A 13,648-nucleotide genomic window follows, 5' to 3' on the forward strand; every position below is an offset into this window, starting at 1 on the left:
AAAGTGATCATGTGAAAATAGCTCTTTAAAGTAACTGTATGTTCAGTTGTTGACAGTGCATGTAAAACTTTTCATCCTAAAAAACATGTGAGGTGTTTTTATAAACCACATTCAAAAATGTTGATGTCAGACAAACATATTTTACAGGTTTATGATGGAAACACAAAACCCTCATCTTCAATAAGGCATCGGTCTGTTATCCTGCTAACAACAGCAGACGTGACGATGACTCTGGTGATATGTATCTGTTATTAATTGATATAATCAGCCTGATCTCATAAAAATCACATGACATTAGTGACAGTTTTTTAAAAATGACATTGAGGCAGTTCCGAGGTGAAATGTCCACTGTGTGGCGCTAAAGGCGAGTTGAATGTTCTTCTAATTAGATGAGGTTAAGATTATTGCTCTTTTGAGTTTTCAACAAAACCACCTTCCCTAAACCTTAAACCTAAACCTAACCAATAATAACCAACCAATAACCAAATCTGCCATTTACTCATGAGTTGTGTGAAAGGGAATAAAAGTCATTGTTGTTGTATCACCTATATAGTGTTTAGTTCACCAGGAAACTGCCATGCTACATACAATGAGCTATGTAAAAAATCATTTTGCAAAGATATTGGTTTAGTAACATGATTATATGCGACCAGGTTGGATTTAAAGTTCTGCTCTGAATAAATAATAAAAAATTGAAGAATGTGCTAAAATAGACTATAATCTCCTGTACAACATAGTGACAAATGCCACAATTGCTAGAAAGATGCTTGTTGCTTTGCCTGAACCATTTCTGAAAGTCATCCTTAAAAACAAACCGTTAATCTCTTGAGGCGGAAGTTTCAGTCGGTAAAGGAAGTGAGGTCGGCACCAATCTGTGCCCGGCTCCTGTCCAAAAACCTCAGCTCTTCTCTGAGTGAGTTTGCGATCTGTCTCGCTGAAAGAGCAGGTTCAGCCCTTTCCTAAATCGCTGGTCACACACACTGTAAATGATCACATTGCAGCAACTATTGCCCGCCAGTATCCAAAATGCTAAGAAGGAAAAGTTGCACCAGGTGTAGCCCACCACGTTCCCCAGCACAAATACTGCGATGGGAGTGAACGAGGCTGTGAAAGCAAACGTAAGGATTCCAATGGTTTTAGCTGCTTTGATATCCGAAAAAGAAGGTCTATGCAAACACCCACCAGCTCCTGTGTCAGAACCAAGACGTCCCTCAGAGAGAAGCTTCCGCTTGCGAGAGTAGCGGCGGATGCTGGTGAAGGACAGGATATTGACGGCCAGCGTGCCGCCTAGTAAAGTGAAGTCAAAGGCTGGGAACAACAGAAGGATGTTTGTGTCTGATTGAAATCCGATCAGTAAGGGGGTGTAGTTGCACATGCGACTGCATTCGTTGTACTCCAGCGTAAAGCTGTTGCTCAGCATGAGTGGAGCCATGGCCAGTAAGAAGCTGCCAGCCCAGGACACGAGGATTAGGAACAGGGCACGGCGGTGAGTCACTAGAGCGTCCTTATGCAGCGGACGCAAGATTGCCACGCAACGCTCCAGTGTCATCAGAAATATGGTACTGATTGAGACAAAGGTGCATCCTGCAAAAACTGGACCAATGAGCATGCAGGGTTGCCAAGACCCTGATACACCATCCAGAGAGGCTTGTGAGACACCCTGGTACCACAGTGGAGGAGCGCTGGTCACCATGAGGGAGATTTCAGTGTATACAGAAAAGGGCACCACCAAGACTCCAACCATCATGTCTGCGATGGCCAGGGACACTGCGGAACAAACAAAGTACTGCAGAGTTAGAGCACCAAACTTTCTTTTGATATAGCAATTAATGATAATTACATTTTATTTCCTTTTTTATCCCCCTGAGCTCTGAGTTACAAAAATGTTTCACCAAGGATGCCACATAAAGAAATCTATATTATAGCGAAAAGGACTTCAATATTAATCTGTTTCTCACCCAAATTCATCGTATAGCATGAGGGTGAGGGTGAACTATCCATTTAAGTTGCCTAAATTGTTCCTCAATGGTGGAACAACTTTTTTAGGTGGATGAAGCGTTACTAATATGAAGTATTCCACCCAGTGTGCCCTAGTTGTATACTGCACACTTTGTGAAATGTTCAGACATCCAAGGACATCCAAGGATTCCGTGCATACTGAAAATGTGCGCTCAGTATGCATACTACATACTGTATGAGTAATATGGTAGCATGCCATTCCAACAATCTGGTCTCATAGAATCACGTTACTATACCTACATGTTTTTCAAAATGATTTTTATGTTGCACAGTTTTCTGGTGGCATGAACACTAGAGGTGCTACAACAACATGACTTTAATTCACTTTTGCACAAATCACGATTATAGCTAATAATCAGTTTATAAACTCAACTTTTTGTTTGCCACAATGCTATCTTATCTAAGTGCATGACTTGTAAGCAGGGATGGATTACCGACTGGACCAATGGGGCCAGTGCCCAGGGGCTCTTGACTACCAGGGGGCCCTTGACTGCCCGGGGGTGCCTTGGGCTTTGAGGCTGCGCCATCTAGTTTGGTGACCCCCCCCACTTGAAAAAACTTTTGGCCATGAACCCCCCCACCACCACTCCTGCTCAACAACTTTTGGCCATGAACAACTTTTGGGTGGAGGGTGGGCCCTTGGAGATGATTGGCCCCAGGGCCTTTGCAAGTCATAATCCGTCCCTGCTTGTAAGGCGTTACATTTTAATATTTTAATTACATAGCCAACTACAATTGCATGCTTGTTCATGCACAATCAAGTGAAACGGTAGCTCAACTGATAGAACGTTGCACTTGTGATACAAAGGTTCAGGGTACGAGTCCTGAAAGGGGTTGCAAGTCGACACGTGAGCCGGAAGTGCTATAAAAGCATCACAAAATAACATGGTTGCTTCAGCAATTGCATTTTCCATCTCACATTAGCTTTTATGACACTATCAGTTAGGTTTAGGTTTAAGTTTTAGGGTAGGGAGGCCGGATTTGGGAAAACATTTGAGTCACTTTTAGCCCCGCTCAGTGGACATTTCACCCAGAACTGCTGCATTACATGTAATAAACCACGTAATTTAATTTTGCAAATATGTCGCTACAGTCACATAATTTACATGAGATCAGGCGGCATTCCAATCATACCCTACTGTATAGGCAAAGCATTGGTGTTACCTTTAAGGTAGCCCTGTGGTGTTCGGGAATGACGAGTCTGCATGAAAACGGTAAGTGTGACCACGTTTCCCACTACAATGGCAAAGGCCATGCTGATCATGAATATGACCGCCAAGGTGCGGTTAAGCAGCCCACAGCCACGAAATGTGCAGAGAGGGGCCAAAGTCTGTCCGGCCCCTGGGGATACTGTCTGATTGCCAGTCTCCATTATCCCAAGAAGAGCTCTTGTTTACCGGGGTACACTAACGTTGGCCAACAGAGCAGCCTGGCAGCAGTCTTCATGCTTCTAACAGGGACAAATATGGCCAGGCTGTTTGCTGAATGGGTTGGGCAGCTCTGTTGCAACCCTGTGAAAGAGCAGAGAAGAGAAACACAATCAAAGCGACACAGTACACTGTAATTAAAGCTTGCATTGATTTCACTTGTTCCCAGTGGTACATTGATGATAACAAGTCTGTGCGAACAAATGATCACAAATAAAACTGCAATCTTATGTGGAACTGATGGGTGCCGGTATGCAGACTGAGTATGTTTCCAAGGCTAAGTGTTTTGAAAGGTTTTATGATGTGAGCATAATTATCATTGATTGTGGATAGCAAAATATCAAGAGAATGAAGTGTGGAGATTCATTCTACGTATTGAGGTCCTTGCCAATGCAAGGGCATTGCAAGGTATTTTTCACCAGTTTCATCATTCACCAGATAAACATTGTAGTCTGATCTCTTAGAAGAGCACACCTCTCCTCAACTAGCCAGAAAATTTGAAGCATCTTTCATGTCAATAGTACAAATGGTGCACAAGTTGTGCAGTTTTTACAGTTATGGGAGCTGAATAGCCTTAACAAACACTTCTAATGAGATGGAACTGTGACAGAGGATCTTGCATTATTGCTTATGATTGAAAACATTTAAATGGCAGAACTAATGTTTTATCTACTGAGTATTGATTTGCAACTTGTTTTATAGAGGAAATTAACGTTATGCATTACAGGTTATTCCGGGTTCTTCAGAGCAGCTGCTCTCAATGGTGGATACGGGCATTGCTGCTATTTTAATAATCTGTTAAACATAACTTAATCTAACAATTAGGGCTGTCGATTTAACACGTTAATTCAGTGCGATTAATTTGTCCAAATATAACGCGTTAAAAAAATGTACGCAATTAATCGCAATGCCCCCGGACCATAATAAGGAAGAGTTCTGAGAAATGCAAGCTTGTAGTACCACCTGTTTACTCCAGAGGGCAGTAAGTGAAATTTCAGCTGTATGAGCAACACACAGTTTATACAGTGAAGAAAACACTTCAGTAGGCAGAACGACAAAAACATGCGTTACGTTCTTGCGTTCAAAACACTTGAAGGAGCGCAAATGCGAACTAAGGGATCTCAAGATGTTTTTAAAGATTGAGTATTAAACTATATTTAACTTAAAACAGTGAACTAAAAATTTTATGTTTATGATGCAACACACCCGAGACGGGACACAAGCATGTCTGACGGAGGGTGTGGCTGGACTGAGATGGTGCAAAATTTGGAAATTACCCAAAAAATTTTAATCACCAATAAAATCAAAGATATTTCCATCAAACTTATTTATAAGTACTACCTCACTAATTATTTTCTTGTAGAGAGATTTAATTGTGAGGTCGATATATTCTGTGCAATTTGTGGTCTGCCGGCGGAAAAACTTTTTCATTTATTTTGGAGTTGTCCTGACTTGTTTTTGGTCTGTTTTAGCTATGACATGTCTCTTCATAAGGAATATTATTTGATTAATGTTCTGCTTTTGTTGGCAAAGTTTAATATTCATACATTTAAGTATGGTGGTTATAAACCATTAGTTTTAATTTTTAATTCAGGTTCAGCAACACCTAAGAACAATTTCCAATTTGAGTAACAAGAAAGCTGTAAAGTGTATTGAAATATGTAAACAATTTGCTATTTTTAATTAAACTGTTTATTTATTTTCCTTTTTGTTGTTGTTTGTTTTAATATACCTCTTGGCTCTAGATTTGTAAGCATTAATAAAAAAAAAATGTCTGATGCCGGTGTAAATTGACGGGTCCTTAAACAAGCCCTCATAATAAATCTCGAACTGATTGACAAATTCACTTGTGTAATGGATTGCTGTGAACTGTGTGACAATGATTGACTTATGATCAATAATATGATAATAAACAATACATTGTATTCTAAAGCTGCTTTTTGTCTTATCAATGATTAACTCCTCTGCCACAAGAATATAATGCATTTTAATTATCTGAATATTTTACACACTATATATATATATATATATATATACATATATATATAATTTTTAAATATTTAAAGATAACTATGTATCATTATATATTGAATTACTGTTATATAAGGGTCTTTCTCAGCAAATATTTGTATATGTGATTAATTAATCGGGACATCATGTAATTAATTCGATTAAAAACTTGTATCGATTGACAGCCCTACTAATAATGTTTGTATAAACTGAGGTTGTCGGGAGGTTGACGATGTAATTGGATATTAAATAAAAATATTGTGAACATGTTTCTTGCTTATCATCCAGCCCTAGGAGAGAACTAAACAAATGTATTCACACACATTCAAAGTCTTTACCCTTCCGAACAGCTAAACTGGCTCCTGGGATGAAGGTAAAAAACACCAACATTAAACCTGCAACAACCCACAATAAGTGAAGTATTTGCCTGGACAACGAAATACCCGACCAGTAGCCCATGATGGAGAGAATGCACCGATGAAGTAGACTCATTGCCAAAGAGATGTCACCCTTCACAACTCTTGTGCGAGCCAAGAAAGAAAGTCATACACATCTGGGATGACACATTATTAAAAGAGATGTGGCAATGAGTAGTTTGACACAGTATATACGTATATACAAATAATCTATATAAATTCCACACGCACATGCAAGCACCACTCACATTGTATAATGTAAAAATCTGTTCTGAAGTGGTAGAAACATTAATTGAAAGTTCTTTCAAAATAAACAATTCAGCAGGAAAACAGGAAAAAAAAATTATTAATTAAAGAAGCAGATCCCTGCTGCGAGTCAGACTCCAGCTCTCAGTGCACAAACTGAAATTTAGCATTATAAATATTATGTGAGCATTAAAATAGAAAGCTCTGCTGGGGCCTTTTGGCAGTTATGACAATGCTGTCATAACTCTCAGTCTCAGCTGGACACCAGCACAGACCGCCGAGCTCATGCTCTTAGTCTCTCTCTCTCTCTCTCTTTCTCTCTCTCTCTCTCTTTCTCTCTCTCTCTCTCTATCTGGCAAAAAGGTTAGTAGGGCAGTTCTCTAATGAATCCAGCAGGAACATCACTTTTGCAGACTTCATTCATTATCAATTAAGTTTGTAAGTTTAGAAACAAACTTTAAACTCAAGCTTGGAGAAGATCTTGTGATGTATTCCACAGGTTGCATTGGGTGAAACTTAAAGGGTGAAATAACATACTGAAAAATTAATGGATTTAATTGAATTAGTCCTCTGACAGTATCCATGTCAGATTCTTTAATGACTCTGTTCCAAAACCTAGTCACTCTCTACTCCCTACATAGGTAGCTGCCTTCGAAGGAAGCATCCTGACCGGGATGGAACATTATAAGTGACTGATTTTGAACACTCTACATGAGCAGCAATTGGCGCTCTTTATGTGAAGCGCATGGGAGTCTGTGGAGCGGAGGGGGCGGGGCCGGGTCGGAATATCGCACGCCCGGTCCCCAATCGGCCTGATGAGGTGCGCAAGGGATAAAGGCGGCCGGTGATGGTTCGAGAGAGAGAGAATTACGGGCATGTCCGTCGTGTGTGTGTTTGTTTATGCTTTTGGTTTAAGTTTTCATTAAAATTATGATTTATGTTGACAAGCCGGTTCTAGCCTCCTGCTTGCCCATCCTTTAACTGTGTTACATTGGTGCCGAAACCCGGGAAGGAGGAGGGATGCCCGTTGCAGAGTCCTCGACACTGCCGTCCACCCAGGGGAGCGCCGCTGCCATCTGCCGGGTGACGGAGTAGCCCGACTGCCCGGATGCGGGGAACGGCCGCAAGTGGGGACTGGATACCCCAACCGCCTGGAGCGAGGGAGCCGCTGCCGGGGGCGGATGAGTGCCCTGCCGTCCCCAGAGACGCGGAGGGGTCGAGGGAGACCGCCATTTGCGAGGGGAGGAGGGAAGAAACTCTCCGACTGCCCGGACCAGTAGGGCCGCTGCCAGGGGCGGAGGAGTGTCCCCATTTGCTAGCAGAAAAGCGGAGGGGCGTTCTGCCCACTGGGGGTCGAAGGTTTGACTCCGGTTCACCCGGGGATGGAGCGGCTGTCGTCCGCCGGAGTGTGGAGGAGTGTTCGAGGACCACGCGACGGTACATCAGAGAACCGGTGAGTGAGCTTTTTCTCTCTCTCCTCTCTCTCTCTTTCGCAACGTGTTGGCCTTTTCCCTCGCCTATTCTTTTTATTGTTGTTGTCTTCCCCTCCTGTCTCCTCCCAGGGCGAGGAAGGCGGGGATGACCACGCGGAACGCAAGATACACCCCGTCCCAGGGATGGGGGGGTGTACATCATGCCGGTGACACCCCGGCCTGAGATAACGGCAGGAGGAGTGTGTAACGGAGGGCGGGCCGGGTCGGAATATCGCGCGCCCGGTCCCCAATCGGCCTGATGAGGCGCGCAAGGGATAAAGGCGGCCGGTGACGATGGTTCGAGAGAGAGAATTACGGACATGTCCGTTGTGTGTGTGTGATTGTTTATGCTTTAGGTTTAAGTTTTCATAAAAATTTGGATTTATGTTGACAAGTCGGTTCTCGCCTCCTCCTTGCCCATCATTAACTGTGTTACAGAGGCTTATTCCAAAGAAGTTTGCCGTTAGCATGTGGCTAAGATAACATGATACACTAAGCATTCAATCCATAGCACACTCAAAATTATTGGGTTAAACCATTCACTTTGTGTCAGGAGTGGATGTGAATCATGGAAAAGACGAAAATCAAGGGATATTTCTTCAAAGACTACCGCAACCCAATTCAAAATCACTAATACTCCTCAGCTATATTATTAACGTCCTAAACCTTATATACGATCTCTGTATTACCTTTATCCTCAGTTGTACAATCTTGGCCAGCTAATAGAAATGAAAAGCATTGGCAGCATGAGCTACAATGATTGTTTGGGATGCCTGCGTAGTGACATAACATCAATGCTTTGTATAGCGACTTTGAAGGCTCGGTGACATTTACCTTTGCACAGTGAAACACATTTAAAACAACAGCAGGAGCCACATCACTCAAAGTGACTTGTAGTGGTAACGTCATTGTCATAATGCCAATATTAATATTTGTACCATGTTTTTCTGAGGCCGGATGCTAATTGGATACCTTAAAATGAATGTCTGGATTGCAGCTGTGAAGCAAGATGGCTGGATACTACTTTCAACTGTAGGATATATTGTGCACATTTAACATTTTTGCCAACTAACAGTAAGTTTGATTGGTAGAGTTTAGCTGGGTTGTTTATATATATGAAGCTACACAAGTCACATGCTTGCAGTGTTAATGGCTTCATTGATTATAATGGGATCAATAAAAAGGTCCCAACCTTTCCGGTAAGGAAAAAATAGTAAGCATCTTTCATCATTTACATTTATGCATTTGGTAGATGCTTTTATCCAAAGCGGCTTACAGTGCACTTATTACAGGGACAATTTCCCTCGAGCAACCTGGAGTTAAGTGCCTTGCTCAAGGACACAATGGTGGTAGGCTGTGGGGATCGAACCAGCAACCTTCTGCTTACCAGTTCAGTGCTGTTGCCCACTATGCCACCACCACTCATCGCCTCACTTGTGTAGATGCACTAAGTTACAACAGGATAATGGTACACGTATGGTCTGGATAAGTTGCTTCAAGTAAACATTTTAAATCCTGTCAGAAAAGTTGTTACCTAAAAGTCTTATTTAATTAGTTTTATTTGTTCTGTTTGAGCTAGGCTTAAAAGTGTGTTCTAGTCATTTCATAGTCAGACAAAATAAAGAAAATACTCCAGGACCAGACATGTGCTGTTGCATTGTAATTCCTTTGCAGGGGCGCAACTACCCATTTTCGCCCTTATGCATTACATAGTTTTTGTGCCTATTAATACACACATATGTAATGTATATATATATATATATATATATATATATATATATATATATATATATATATATATATACACACTGGTGGCCAAAAGTTTGGAAAAAGTACAGATTTTGCTCTTATGTAAAGAATTGGTACTTTTATTCACCAAAGTGGCGTTCAACTGATCACAATGTATAGTCGGGACATTAAAACGTGACAAATTACTATTACAATATTAATTTCTCTCAATTACTTCAAAGTGTTCTCATCAAAAAATCCTCTATGAGCAGCAATGACAGCTTTGCAGATCCTTGTTATTCTAGCTGTTTGTCCATATACTCAGGTCACATTTCACCACACACTTCCTGTAGCACTTGTCATAGATGTGTCTGTCTTGTCGGGCACTTCTCACGCACCTTACAGTCTAGCTGATCCCACAAAATCTCAATGGGGTTAAGATCCATAACACTCTTTTCCAATTATCTGTTTTTCCCAGGACAACCTTGTATGTGGCTTGATTCACAAAGATGAATCTACCCAATTTCAGCCTTGCTGAAGCACCCCCAGATCATCACAGGATTGTTTTTTCCAGCATGACAATGCTCCATGCCACACAGCCTGGTCAATCAAGGTGTGGATGGAAGATCACCTGATCAAGACCCTGTCATGGCCAGCCCGATTTCCAGACCTGAACCCCATTTAAATCCTCTGGAATGTGATCAAGAGGAAGATGGATGGCCACAAGCCATTAAACAAAGCCGAGTTGCTTGAATTTTTGTGCCAGGAGTGGCATAAAGTCACCCACCAGCAATGTGAAAGACTGGTAGAGAGCATGCCAAGATGCATGAAAGCTGTGATTGAAAATCAGGATTATTCCACCAAATATACATTTCTGAACTCTTCCTAAGTAAAAACATTAGTATCGTGTTGTTTAAAAATGACTATGAGTCTGAAATCTGCATCTGTTTTGTTATTTTGACCAGTTTCATGCTCTAATAAATACTCTAAATGAAAATATTTTTAATTGGAATTTGAGAGAAATGTTGTCAGTGCTTTATAGAATAAAACAAAAATGTTCCTTTTACTCAAACACACATCTATAAATAGTAAATCCAGAGAAACGGATAATTTTGCAGTGGTCTCTTAATTTTTTCCAGAGCTGTATATAGAACGCATTTAATGCTAAACATCAACATAACAGCTCTATCTTACTAAAAGTTTACTATTTTACCCAGTATTTGTGTATGCTATGTATTTTGCTTCCAAGAGTATTGCATCATTAGCTTAGCATGCTAACTCCGAATATAACTTATGATGTTCCATCTCAGTTAGGGTGCCGCCTTAAGAAGGCAGCTGCCTATGTAGGTAGCAGACAGAGGCGGCTCCCTAGGTTCTGGATGAGAGCCCATGTGTCAACCAAAAGTAAAACATATTGTGTACTGTGCTTACATGAATGTCATGTGGTAAGTGAATTGTGCATGGAGGGGATTCTTTGGTGACAACGAATTGCTTTATATGGAGATCTCTATAGATCCAAACTGGAATCAGGACTGATGATATCTAGCAGTTGCTGACTGGGTCAAGCCTCTGTATCTGGGCTAGAATGGACAGTCATCTGGAATAATGGCGTGACCAGCACGCCTAAAGCCCTGGGGGCCCGTAATGCTTGAGGACTGAGGAGAAAGGTCTGTCTTAATCTTTTGTTACTGTTTTTAACTCCTCAACGCCTCAGTTTTTTTCTCTCACACATTTTCAGTGTTCCCATCTTCTGTTCACACTTTGTCACTTTTGCGTTGCCTCCCTCAAACGATTTAGTTCACTACTGCTGTTAAAGGCATCCAAAAAGACAATTCTGCCATCTTTTTCCTCTAATTTAACCCTCATGTTTATATCGTAAATTGGCTATTTGTGAAATAAAAATGTACTCATACTATGATTGGCCACAATAATGGCTGTGAGAATTGATTTGCCTAAGAGGTGGAAATAGTCAAATCTGTGAGCATCAATTCATTAAAGTTTAAAAAACAGGTGCATATTCCTGTGTGATCAATTTATAATAATGGGTTTTACTAATTAAAAACATGATTATAATTGCATATTAATGCCTCTTGAGACACCTGCAATTATGTACCATTCGTTGTGCTGTCTAGCTTTTTTAACACAAGAACACATTCTGTGTGAACGGACCCCTTGTGAGTCAAATTTAGAAATTGAAAAGAGCAAAGCTCTTGCATAACTGGAAAACAACCCAAAGCTAACTGTTAGTTAAAATGGATGCAAAGCTAGTAACATTAAATACATAGAACAAATTCTATATTTTTTTAGTGATTTATTGATAATTTTATGATTTAAATCCTATTTTAGGAGCGCTAGCGCTAAGTGCAGTGGTATGGTTAAAGTCATAAGCACAGAGTCAGTGGGCGTGGCCATGAAGTTTTGGTATTTTTGTTTAAGCATGCACGAAGACTAGGGTTTGGCAAAATGACATGCGCAACGCTCTAATGGGATGGTGCTATTTAATTCTGAGTGCTATTTAATTCTGAGATTCTTGTCCGGTTATTTCACTGACAGCATTCTCTTATACAGTCCATTTCCGGTCATACACCAGTGATATAAACAAAGACAGCACATTCATAAGCAGTTGGAATTGTAAATGAACTGTAAATGAATTAGAAGAACAGAAATTCAGGATTCAAGGGATTCACCTCTTTTATGTATTATCAGCATTTTTGTTGAATGTCAGGCATTTTTCTTTAACGGTGACATGCTCGTTTTATACACATGGAAATTGTGATTCTCGTCAGGATTTTGATTTACACTCCATTAAATGACGGAGAACGTAAGCGTGATTATTAATTTTCATCTACTGACACAAAAATCATGGCTAGTATTAAAAGTGATTGTATCGGCACGTACTTCACTTCCACCGATCGATTTTGAAAAATTTTATTCATTTGTTGAATTATGAAAAAATTAATCCAAACATTTTTTTTTACATTAAAATTACACTTCAAACGAAGCACAAAAATATATCAAAATAACAAAGTGGTTAAAAAATAAATACAAATCCAAACATTTTACTCTCTCCAACTTCTTCCACCGGCCCTTTTGCAGTGACTAAAAATCACTTTATGGTAACAGGTGGAAAAATACCAATACAAATGAGATCATAAATACAATTGTACTCTTAATATACTTATAATAATTGAAAAATAAACTGTGACCTATAGATGGTTTAACACTAATCTAATACATTTTTGTTTCATAGAAGAACTATTGTCAGGACATTATTTGATGTTCCACTATATTTTCGACATTATGGACAGGAACTTTATCACCACCTGCTGGTGGAATCTCCAAACTGCGAATGCAGGAACTGAGTTTAGACGTGGTATTGAAACGTCTTAGCACAATGACCATTTTCTCAGGAAAACTGCCATTTGCACTTTGCGGCACTTCATTACCTTACAATACACAGTTTGCGTGCATACACCCACAGATAGCGCAAACACGCCCACTTGTGCTTTACGCTTGCACGAACATTGGATAAGATGTTGTGCATGGTCATAGTGTTGTGCACTTTGCGTGCTCATGAAAATAGAGCCCAAAGTGTGTAACTTTTTGATGTTAAACTACTATTTCCTATCCCAGCTTATTATGCAGACAAAACTACAGTATTAGCCATTCACAGGTTGATTTCTTTAAAGCTGTAAACACTGTCTATTTTTCCGAACATCCCATGCAGCTTGACACTGTAACATTGGCTCAACCAATGGCATGCGTTAAGGGCAGGACTATATCTGTTTGTTTGTTCACCAGCAGATGGGGAGTGGTCAAAAAAAAAAAAAAACACTTAAAAAAACACAGAAAACACAGTAGAGGTTTCCTACAAATTATAAAACAGCATATTATTTTTTTTATTGTTTGTAATATAATCGATTCAGATATATGAAATGCGAAACCATCTCAATATCACATAAACATGCAACAGTCGCCTTCATGCAATTCTCTTACCTGTATTTTGGTAATAATGCTCCTGTCATCAGCCAATAATTGTCCAATTAAGATGAATAATAAAGTCCACTTTGATTCCTTGTATTGAATACACAGTCAGCAGTGAGAATACAGGTACCACACACACACAAGCCCACTTGCATCTGTAGCTTTTGAAACTGCCTCTTTCAGTTATACCTCCATCCACCCCCGTTTTCATCCCCTCCCTCCCTCCCTCCCTCTCTCCTCCCACTCTATATTACGGCTACACACTTTTCTGTCTTGCACATCACAGGCAGCTCTTCTCCTTCTTGAATCAGTCTCTCTCTATCTCTCAAATGCAGCTGTGAGCTCA

The 13,648-nt window shown here is 40.3% G+C and overlaps 1 pseudogene; it reads right to left on the reverse strand.

Annotated features, from left to right (window-relative positions):
- Nucleotides 1-898: 898 nt before the first annotated feature.
- On the reverse strand, nucleotides 899-8,499 carry LOC127652396 (trace amine-associated receptor 5-like; annotated as a pseudogene).
- Between the last annotated feature and the right edge of the window lie 5,149 nt (nucleotides 8,500-13,648).

The sequence above is a fragment of the Xyrauchen texanus genome, chromosome 2, assembly GCF_025860055.1.
Source record: "Xyrauchen texanus isolate HMW12.3.18 chromosome 2, RBS_HiC_50CHRs, whole genome shotgun sequence".
In the NCBI taxonomy this organism is placed as follows: domain Eukaryota; kingdom Metazoa; phylum Chordata; class Actinopteri; order Cypriniformes; family Catostomidae; genus Xyrauchen; species Xyrauchen texanus.